Genomic DNA, 10210 nt, shown 5'->3' with positions numbered 1-10210 from the left:
GGCAACTCTGACGTCACTCCATAAGACTACAGGCGAAACATTATATTTCATGATACGCTCCAATGCACATATTTCTCGTCGCCTTTCGCGTCCGTTTTCCGCTCGCTTTTGCTACTCGGCGTCTTTTTTACGTGTAGTACCTGCCTTTTTGCGCCTGTAACGAAACAAAATAATCTCTATATCTAAGAAGTTTTGCTTACTTGGAAAGCTGGAATAACAGGCAAGCTGTAAAGAGCAATTCTGGACATCATAGACGTTTTTTTTTTATCAGAGAAGATTAGAAACGCGATAGCGTAAAGATTTGTGTGGAACATTTTGCAGATAATGACAAAGTTCAAAGTTAGTAATTTTAATGTTTGCGCTTAATCATTGAAATTTCATTTGAAGAGGGTGTCATACAAAACTGTGCTGCGATACAATTCCATAACACAAAGTTTGCACCTATCGAACTTGCTTTTGTAGGTGAATTTATTAGACGTATTACATATTCAGTTAATCGTAGGTAACATTGCTGGTACATAATGCATCGTAGATAGGTTTGTTCAAATTTAGGAATTTAGCTCATAGCCCACTAATTAATATTATCTTCTATGCAGGAGGTTGCAGGGCTGAATTCAACTTGCAGCCTTACCGATCACCTGACGATGCTCATTTAGTTTGGCTCGAGCAAGTCTTCTTGAAATGCTTGTGTGGATGGAAACTACCTATATTTTTTGCCTTCCTCCGATTTTAGACGAATTTATTCTGAGGGATTTCGCATATAATTCTCACTGATTGTTGGCTGTTTATAATTCCTATTGATTGTGAATTCTGATTATAACAATGAGTTGAAAATTTTTTTACCTAATTTACTGGCACCTTTTTCTTGTCAATACTCCAAGCTGAGGTAATAAACATGACAATACATTTATGTCATCTGGAAGCAAAATATGCACACTAATTAATAGTTTGGCACATTGAGATAATACATCATGAAAGAAAATACAAGTTAAAGATATGTATGACCATCACATGGTAATTAAAATTAAAAAAATTAATAGGGGCTGTGGAGTATGAAAAGTTCAAGACAAAGAAAAGAACAAATGTTCATAGCTCATGAACTCTCAATTTTGCCTCCATTGCTTTGTGAAGGCCAATATATTTCGAGTGGCTGAATTGGTTTACCTTTATGATAGCAACGATTTTGTATTTAATATAGCGAGATTATTTCAATTTAATTGAAGTGATATAATTTCCCAAAGCAATGCTTGAATCGTCTAGAATAGATCAGTCGTGTCAAACTCATGGGTTTTCGAGAGGCGCATTGCATTTTGAAAATTGTAAAAAGAGCCGCAAACAGTTTTTGATAATGTATACTTAAAAGATATTTTTAAGATAGTTTTAGTTTGTGACATATATTGTGATGCGACTAAACAGTTGGATTAAGATTTATTATTTTCTTCAATTTCAAATGCAATTACATATTAATATTTGCATTCCACTATTATTGCAACATTTGCAAGTTACAGTATTTATTATAAAAAATCGTAAAATTCTATGTACAACCATCAAAATCATTTTTGAACAAGCTTTGATTAAGGAAAGAATAATACATACACTAAAAATAACTTAATCTAAATATATGAACCTAAAATTAACAAAAATACTACAGTATAAACTCAATGTTTTAATAATTACATTTGTCCTGGCGTTTGGCATCTTTTTTGTGTCACCAGCATACTAAGGCCAGTCTGAAATGATTTTATAGTACCAACTCTAACTAACGAGGCCACATGATCATGGGTTTATCTGGATCTTTACGAATGTTTAATTAATTCCAGTAATGCAAAAAAGTTACTTTTATCATTTCATGTATAGATCAGTAAAAAAACAAATGACAGATTTTTTCGACAAGACATTTCGCACTACATTGCGTGGCATAGGATTGCTTGAATTATTATTGATATTGAATTTTAGTAACTAAGTCGTTGTATAATTATATTAATATACAAACACATGGAAATTTTCTGTTCGAAGTTGGTCTTCGAATTTGTCATATTGACTGCTGAGCTTATTGTGTTTTTTGATTGTATTGATGGAAATATGACAAATTAAACAATGTGCTTCAGAATTTTGTGAAGAGCAGAAATGTTACAACTCCAATTTTCTTCGAAAATGCCACCTTCTTCATGTACTTTGCGTTTAATTTAATTACTCAAGTGTTTTATTCAAGTATTCTTTTGCTAGCTTGATGTGTATTCTTAATTGGGCCAAAATGTGGACAAAAAAAATTAATATTCCAAAACTACTTTCAGTAAATTGTTTTCTGTGTGAATAATCAATTTCACTTTAGAAGGTTTGAAAAATCTATTACATTTAGATAAAAAAAAAATCCAAAATACTATTACAATTATTGTTAAGCGTTCGAGGGCCGCACTGGAAGTTCTCTGGGGCCGCGAGTTTGAGATCCCTGGTCTAGATTGAAGTTGTTCAAAAAATATATGATAGTATTTTATCATGAATGATGATTATACCCCTTCCGGAATTTCTTCTATAGTACTACCAAAAGTTGATGAACCAAATATAACACAGGTGCAGTGAGGTACCCGTAATCCTCATTTCCAAAGCTGTTTTAAGTATGTCTGGCGTGTTTTGTGCCTTTTTACAAATAAGACCGCTTATGCAATCTTACGCTTTGGAATTTTTAGTTATTTTCCTCAAGCCCTGCAGGATGTGGGGGCCATACACAACTCTATCGGAGGGTCAAATGTCTTTGCATGCCTCCATAGGTTGTTTTTCTATTGCAAACATTATATTTCTTGGAATCACACTGTCACTGATATGTCGCCAGACTTCTGATATCTCCCCGTCCGCTATAGTTGTCCTGTGAATAAATAATAGGAAATTGAGATTAGACGAATAGTTGAAAGTTTTGCTTTATGTCGGCTTAATTTCTTGATTGATATACTTACTATTTCTGCTATTGCCTCTTGTACTGCAAGAGTCTCACAATGCTTAGACAGGTTTGTCCACAACTTTCACATCTGAAGAAAGAGAGGAGATTTATTAATTTTCGTTAAGAATAAATAAAGCAGTCTATATGATTTAGAATGGAAAAGCTAATAAATCCAATATCTCATGTTTTATGTAAAAAATATTTTACTGAATTTGGTATATAAACCAACTAATAAAAGGGTTTAGTCAGAAAATTACAAGCATTCGTGGCTCCAAATACTTGAGAAATCAGACTGTACAATATAGACCGGTATGAGTGAAATGTTAGGTGAACTTGTTAACACTTTGATTCAATACGCAAATAAAAGTGAATGCGCAATAGTATGTTACAATGAGCAGCAATCAACAATGAGTATATATCCTCACTGATTAAAAAAATCTAACTGGAGGTGCATGAACTATTTGAAACCATAAGGGGTAAGTAAATATGTAATTTCGGCAAATGGGCAACTACGTACCGTACTGAATTAATAACTTCGTAGTATTTGACAAAGGCTGGATTTCCCACATGTACTTAACAGTGCGATGCCCGGGTGTGATATACAACAATAGTATTCACCTTACCTTTTACCGATTTCTTTTTACCCCAACTTTCAAAAATATCATTAAAATCGACAACAACTGTCAAAGCAGGCACGAACACCATTCGTACTACGCCTTGAAAGCAGCACACATCCGCTCGTTTTCGTCTCGTCAAGTATGTGCATTGGAGCGTGCTATCGAATACGATCTTCGGACAAAAATGCCGGAATTGCGCATCATGTTGTTTAATGTCATTGATTGCAGTTACGCAGTGAGGGCATTGAAAGACAATGGCCAGATGTTCAGAAAAGTTAATTCGACGGGCCCGAAATTTACAGGGAATGTAGAGTATCGCATGAATGTTTTGCCAATTCTATTGTATATGAAGGAATTTGCATAGGCCCACAATAAAAAATGGACCTTTCCCCGACTTTTGATCCCCCGAAAATTCCTCCTATACTTTACCATTGCAAAATTTTCGTGGTTTCACGAATCGGTGCCTATAAAATGGGCTATTTGTTTCAAACCATCATTCTGATTCATCGCATACAATAATCTGTTTTTTAAACATACCGGAATAGAATTTTAGCCTAGTCTATCACAGCTGTTTCTACACTAATTTTTTATTACTGCAATTAAATTAAATCTTCTAAGAAGACAAAGTGATCATTAAATTATCTGATTTAAATTTCCGAAACACAACTGAAAACTAACGAATATAAATCAAAAACCCGAGAACGAGGTAATGTTAACGACCATGCCTGAAAATCTGTCGAGTGAGAAAAGTGTCTGAGGCGAATACGAAAAGGCATCATAGTTATTTTAACAGATTTAAATTGATATGGCAAGCAGTGTTAACTCTAAGGAAATTATGAGTGTGAAAGTGCTTTTGTTTTAGCTCATTTCAAATTGCATAGATACTCAAAAATACGCTCCTTCGGTTAATATTGTGAATTAAAAAGTAGCCTTTCCGTTAAAGGAGTTTCGTTAAAACCCTTATTTGAAACAAGCGAATTCATCGGTAACAAAACGACACCTGTCGGAAACAAAACTTTCATGCAAAGCCTTGCACACTTGTGTTAATCCTCTAAGCTCTAACAGACAACGATTGATACATGCAGGTTGGAATCGATATTAGTTACTACCGGCCATAGCTAGGGAGGGGGATCAATTATGAAATACAGCCTCAAGTAACATTCATTTAATTTGTAATAAAATTCCATGGACCTATCTCAATTTTTGTTTTAAATTGATTACCTTATACATCACATATAAGTCGACCCTGTGGTCACTGATTCGGCAAATTCGTTATTATTGAATGTTTTGGTCGACCGAAAAATAAATACCGATCTGTGATATGTTTTAGGCCACATTCTTCCGATTTTTCCACAATTAGCAATTTCTCATTAGAAAACCATGAATATTGAATAATTTTGTTTTCTGAGTGAGTGACAAGGGAACGAGTACCTGACAAACTTTTGCTTTCAATTTGTATATTTTCGGGTAGTATCTTATTTATAGGAACGCCTGGTGTCACTTCCCAACTTCGGGCCGAATGTCATCAGCGTTTTGCAGGAGAAGTGGAATCGCAGTGTTTGTATAAAACATCTATAAACAGGAATTTTGTTGTTAATGCAAAATCTCAGATAGCCTTATCTGCCATGTCTGCACCACATGGCTTATGCAAATATCGTTATGTAATGCAAAATTGGGTTACAAAATTACTGTAACTTTATACTCTTAACGCAAATTATTTGTCAACTTTAGAATTTATTCCTCCAAAAACAAACAAAAAATGGTGATTTTGGTGTCTCTAAAAATAACTGCAAAGGTCTCTCGCACTTTTCACAGAAAGAGTGCACCAATATTGAACATTCCACAAGTACTTCTAGTGTGAGTGAGTCAACAATTTTTGCATGTGTCTTTCCTAAGCCCCATCTGACCTCGTCATACAAAAACTTCGTCACAGTGACATAAGGCCTGCTAAAATATATGGACGGTCATCTGATTTGAGCATGCCACGTTGTATACAGTAGAGATGTACCGATGTATCGGTATCGGGTATCGGTATCGGCAATATCGGCCATTTTTTCGATATCGGCCATGTATCGGTTAGATTAAGGCCGTTATTACCGATATATCTACCTTTTTGATATGGTCCAGAATGTGTTAAAAGATAAGTTGGAATACTACTTTTTAATTTATTTTTGTCTGGAGAGATCGTGAGCTATGAGCCATACATGTCCCCACCCCTGCGAGAGAATAGGATTCACATGTTTTTAGCTATTTATCAGCTAAACTAGCTCAACTAATTTGGCTTTTTTCGCTGTCAAATTTTTATATTGACATTTTTAATATTACATAGTTTTTCTGAAGAAATATATCACAGCACATAACAAAAAGCAACTAGGCGCCCAGTTTTAAATCATACAGTGGAATTGGGGTCCTTCCTTATTAACGGCACATGGACTTTCGGCACGGGTATAAATTCTGACTGTTTGTCGTCAAGTACGAGTGTCATTTAGTCCGTCGACATCGATAAACTAAATTCCGACACAATTATCCCACGGTTCCATTACATTTGAACCCACGTACATTTGAACCCATGACAACTGCACCTGTATGCTATTGAACCTATGGAATTTTTTTTGTTTCACGGATAGTTAAACCCATACTAACCCTAACCCATGGGTTTTAGCACCCGCATATAGATTGAACCCGTGGATATACGCATGGATTCAAATGTACATGGGTTCAAATGTACGGTCACCTTATCCCACTACACAGGTATTAATTTTAATTCTGCTTAACTACACGATTTCTTTATAGATATATTGACTTGACCGCCTAGCCCTGGACTGTCTCAAAATATATGATAACAATTGTAAAATATTATAAAATAGTGAAGTGAAAAAACATCCTCAACGGTTATCGGTGTGCCTTCTTTTTGTCGGTGCTGATTGATATTCTTTCATGTTGGCTTTGACTTATTGCGTCGACGATTACGATTAGCCACTAAATTAAATATTTGTGAAATGCTTTTAATTTGAACGTAGGACGGCGGCGCTAGAATGTGTGGGTGATATTCTATTAAACACGAATAACGATATTCGAAGCTCGCGATATTAACATCAAATTCAAATTGGACATCCCCGCTTATGAGTTTTCTAATTGAACACCGAGATTACTAGCGTTACTGTACAATGTATCTTAATCAGTTACAGCATATGGATACCAAACATTAATTTCATATTATGTGATATATATATATCTTTTTTTCGATCTGAAATAATGTGTACTATGAACAACGCTTAAAGACCATTGTTTTAACCCGTCTGCCCTACACAGCATACCTAATTAAGTAATAATTACATAGTATCGGTAATATCAGCCTTTTTGTAGTATCGGTATCAGCGTTTTTAGCTGGTATCGGATCGGTATCGGCGACAAAAGTGGTATCGGTACATCTCTAGTATACAGTACAGTCCCTCGTTTGCTCATCATAACGATACCAATATTAGTTAGTGGTGTGCAGATTGCAGTTGTCTAATTCGATAGGCCTACCGGATTGGAATTATTTTGCTTGTGGCATTAATTAAATATTTTTCAATTTAACTATCTGATTATTTAGTAACTTTTCCAATACTTCATACAAGTAAAATAAACTATAGTTAAATTTATGTATATTTAAAAATTTTCCCCTATACCAGGGATGGCAAACCTTTTTATCGTGGAGCAGAAGAGAGTGGGTCACAGATATTTGATCAATGTTTGTATCATTAAGAAAATTCCGAAACTAATCCTGTAAGCTTCTGTTGGTGTTGGTGTAATTTTGGGCTTCACTTATGCAGCACTTCTATCAGGGACTTTTTATGGTACTCGATTTTATGAAATTAGAGTACGAAAACACGCATATGAATTATCAAAAACGTTTAGGATGATGCAGCAAATTATTTTAGAGTTCTAAAGAGTTTGGAGGGAATTACACTCTGATAGTGTTATATTTTTCGATAAGCTTTCAACCACATTATAGGACTTTTACACTGCCCCATTGTTATATCAAGGTTTTATTTCGAGTCTGAAAGATCTTTTATTTTTCAACGTCATTGTAGGCGTGAAACTAATAAAATGCAACTTAGTAGCATCTAGTTCTCGTATAGCCCCTAAAACAGCCTGCAGATGCGCTTCCGAAAGAGACGAAACGTGAGAAATGAACAGATCAATTGCATTGTTATGTCATAAACGATATCAGAGCCAATAGCTGAAAAACGGTACACAGTGGTGCAGACATTCATCCAAGATTAGGGGTTTTGAAAATTACCATTTCGACCCAGAAATTAATAATTTGAATATGAGCGATCACAGCCCTGACTGCCCGACTGACGCTACATTATAAGTTTAGCTATTGTTAAATAATTTAAGGCCGGTTTTATCAATTTTGAGTACTGATATGTTAGCATTTTTTTATTTTATTCGTGCGTTGACGGGTCAGTGGTTCGCCATCCCTGCCTTATGTTATATACCATAGTTTTGAGCAGCTTCGGTCTGGTATTTTGGTGTAGTTTTTGAAGGATTTTATTAGCACAAATAGCTAGAAAAATGTCCCAAGCACTGACATGGTCCTAATGTCCTTTTTCAAAGATTTGTCCTCATTTTAAAGGTCTTGGTCTTAGAAAATATTTTTGTCCGTTTTCTAAGAAACGCCCTTATTTTGACATCTGTCCTTATATTAGGGGTTCAGGTTTTTATATCGAGTTCGGTCAATTCGAATGATTGATTTGCTCGAAATATTAGAACCTCATTGATTGCTACGCGCGTTCATGACTTAATAACAGCAAATTAATTTCTACAATGACAAGACATTAGCCTACTGGCAAAGATCAGTTTGTGTAACTTGAGTGAAAATAATGTTGGGAAGTAGAATTATTTAAGATAGGATAGGATAGGATTTACATATTTATCCCGGGGGAGAGGAAAGCCGATAAGACGGCTTATCCATATGGCGAACCACGGCCTCTCGTCCGGTTACCATTCCAAGTCGGGTATGGGATTAGTTATAGCCTACTGTATTGTTTTGTTTTCGGAAGCATGGACTTAGTGGTGGAGGAAGCCGTAACCGACCAGCGGTTACGTGAACCACCCAACGACGGCGAGGAGTCCAGCAATCCTCTCGCACATAACCATCCCTACATGGGATTCGAACCTGCGAACCCACGCAGAGTAATTAGAGGTACGGTGGCGAGCGTATTCCTAACGCTTAGCCCGTTGAGCCACACCGCCGCGCCATCTCATACAGTAGCCTACTGATTTAGTTTTCTGCCGTTCTGAGTGACTATCTTTTCCCCAAGCAGCAATAATAACAGCAAATTAATTTCTACAATGACAAGACATTAGCCTACTGGCAAATTTCAGTTTGTGTAACTTGAGTGAAAATAATGTTGGGAAGTAGAATTATTTAAGATCTCATACAGTAGCCTACTGATTTAGTTTTCTGCCGTTCTGAGTGACTGTCTTTTCCCCAAGCATTTCCGCAGGTGTCGAGAATCAGTGGTTCAGACAAAACACGAATATACCGGTAAATCGTACTTTAAATTTAGTTATTTTATTATTATGTTTCCCAGATGTCGTTATTGGCCCTGGTTATATATCTGAACTTGCATATTCCTCCAAGTGAGCTCGCTTTTAGTTTTTGTTGCAATGCTATGACCATTGCATCATGGCACTGCATTAAACCGAAGATTGCTTTATATCTAGCCACAATAGCTTGTTTCATTCTCGGCATGACCATTTACCCGATTTTCTTTGTTTTTTAGAATTTGATATTAATATTATGTGTACGGTTGGAAGAATCTGGATTCTGAAATGAGAGAATTAATTTTCTTTGGATTCTATTCTTAGTGAATCAACACACCACTAATATGAGAGAGATTGCTGGTTTTAGTGAGTTCGTTATCACCAGCGCAGATGCCATTTACAGGGAAATCGACAAGCTCTTTGTCATAATTTTTGCATGGCAGTCAGATGGGGGTTAGGATAACATAACTGTATTTTGTAGACCAGTGTGGTTGCCCAAAGATTTTCCGGGGTCGCATAATTTCTGTTAAACATGCGCGCACAAATGACTAGGGTTGGAAAGTGAAAATTGTGCTGGTTGGCAGGTAGGCCCATTAGTAAATTCAATTGAGTGACAGAATTATGAGCGCTAATAGTATATTTATAGCTTTTTCGATCATGTTGCATCCGAATGGGTTCATTCATGAGTAACTGCAGGCCAATCCAGTGGTCCCACCTGACACAAAACAACAATAGGTACTAGCATAATAAAAGGCACTTACTAAGATGTGATCCCGTCCTCATTTTATCGAGTCTGTCTATGTTTCGCTTTCGCTCAAAGAACTGTTGTAATTCTGAACTCTGATTTTTACATCGTGGTTTTCATACGATTTCATGTTTTATCATATCTTCCAAGTTTTTCCTGCGCATTGCCGGACTCGTTCGGATATTTTTTGCCCAATATTCATCGTTCATGTCCACTTGCAGTCGATATTCAGGCACATTGAGCGAATTGAAAATACTGATTTTTGAAGTTGCTGAATTTACATAAAAATCATAATTTGAGATGTGATAATTTCTTCCATACGTCTATGTCAGGGGTTCCAAAACTTTATTGGCCGCGGGCCAAAATTTGAATCGG

General features: G+C 35.9%; 1 long non-coding RNA gene across 1 annotated transcript; it reads left to right on the top strand.

Annotated features, from left to right (window-relative positions):
- On the top strand, positions 1 to 847 carry LOC144429729 (uncharacterized). Its single transcript, XR_013479045.1, has 2 exons — positions 1 to 339; positions 597 to 847. It is a non-coding gene; the product is annotated as an uncharacterized LOC144429729 (long non-coding RNA).
- Positions 848 to 10210: the final 9363 nt, after the last annotated feature.

This window comes from Styela clava, chromosome 11, assembly GCF_964204865.1.
Source record: "Styela clava chromosome 11, kaStyClav1.hap1.2, whole genome shotgun sequence".
Lineage (NCBI taxonomy): Eukaryota > Metazoa > Chordata > Ascidiacea > Stolidobranchia > Styelidae > Styela > Styela clava.
Note: the sequence above shows the minus strand (reverse complement) of the source record. Positions and strands in the feature narration are given on the sequence as shown.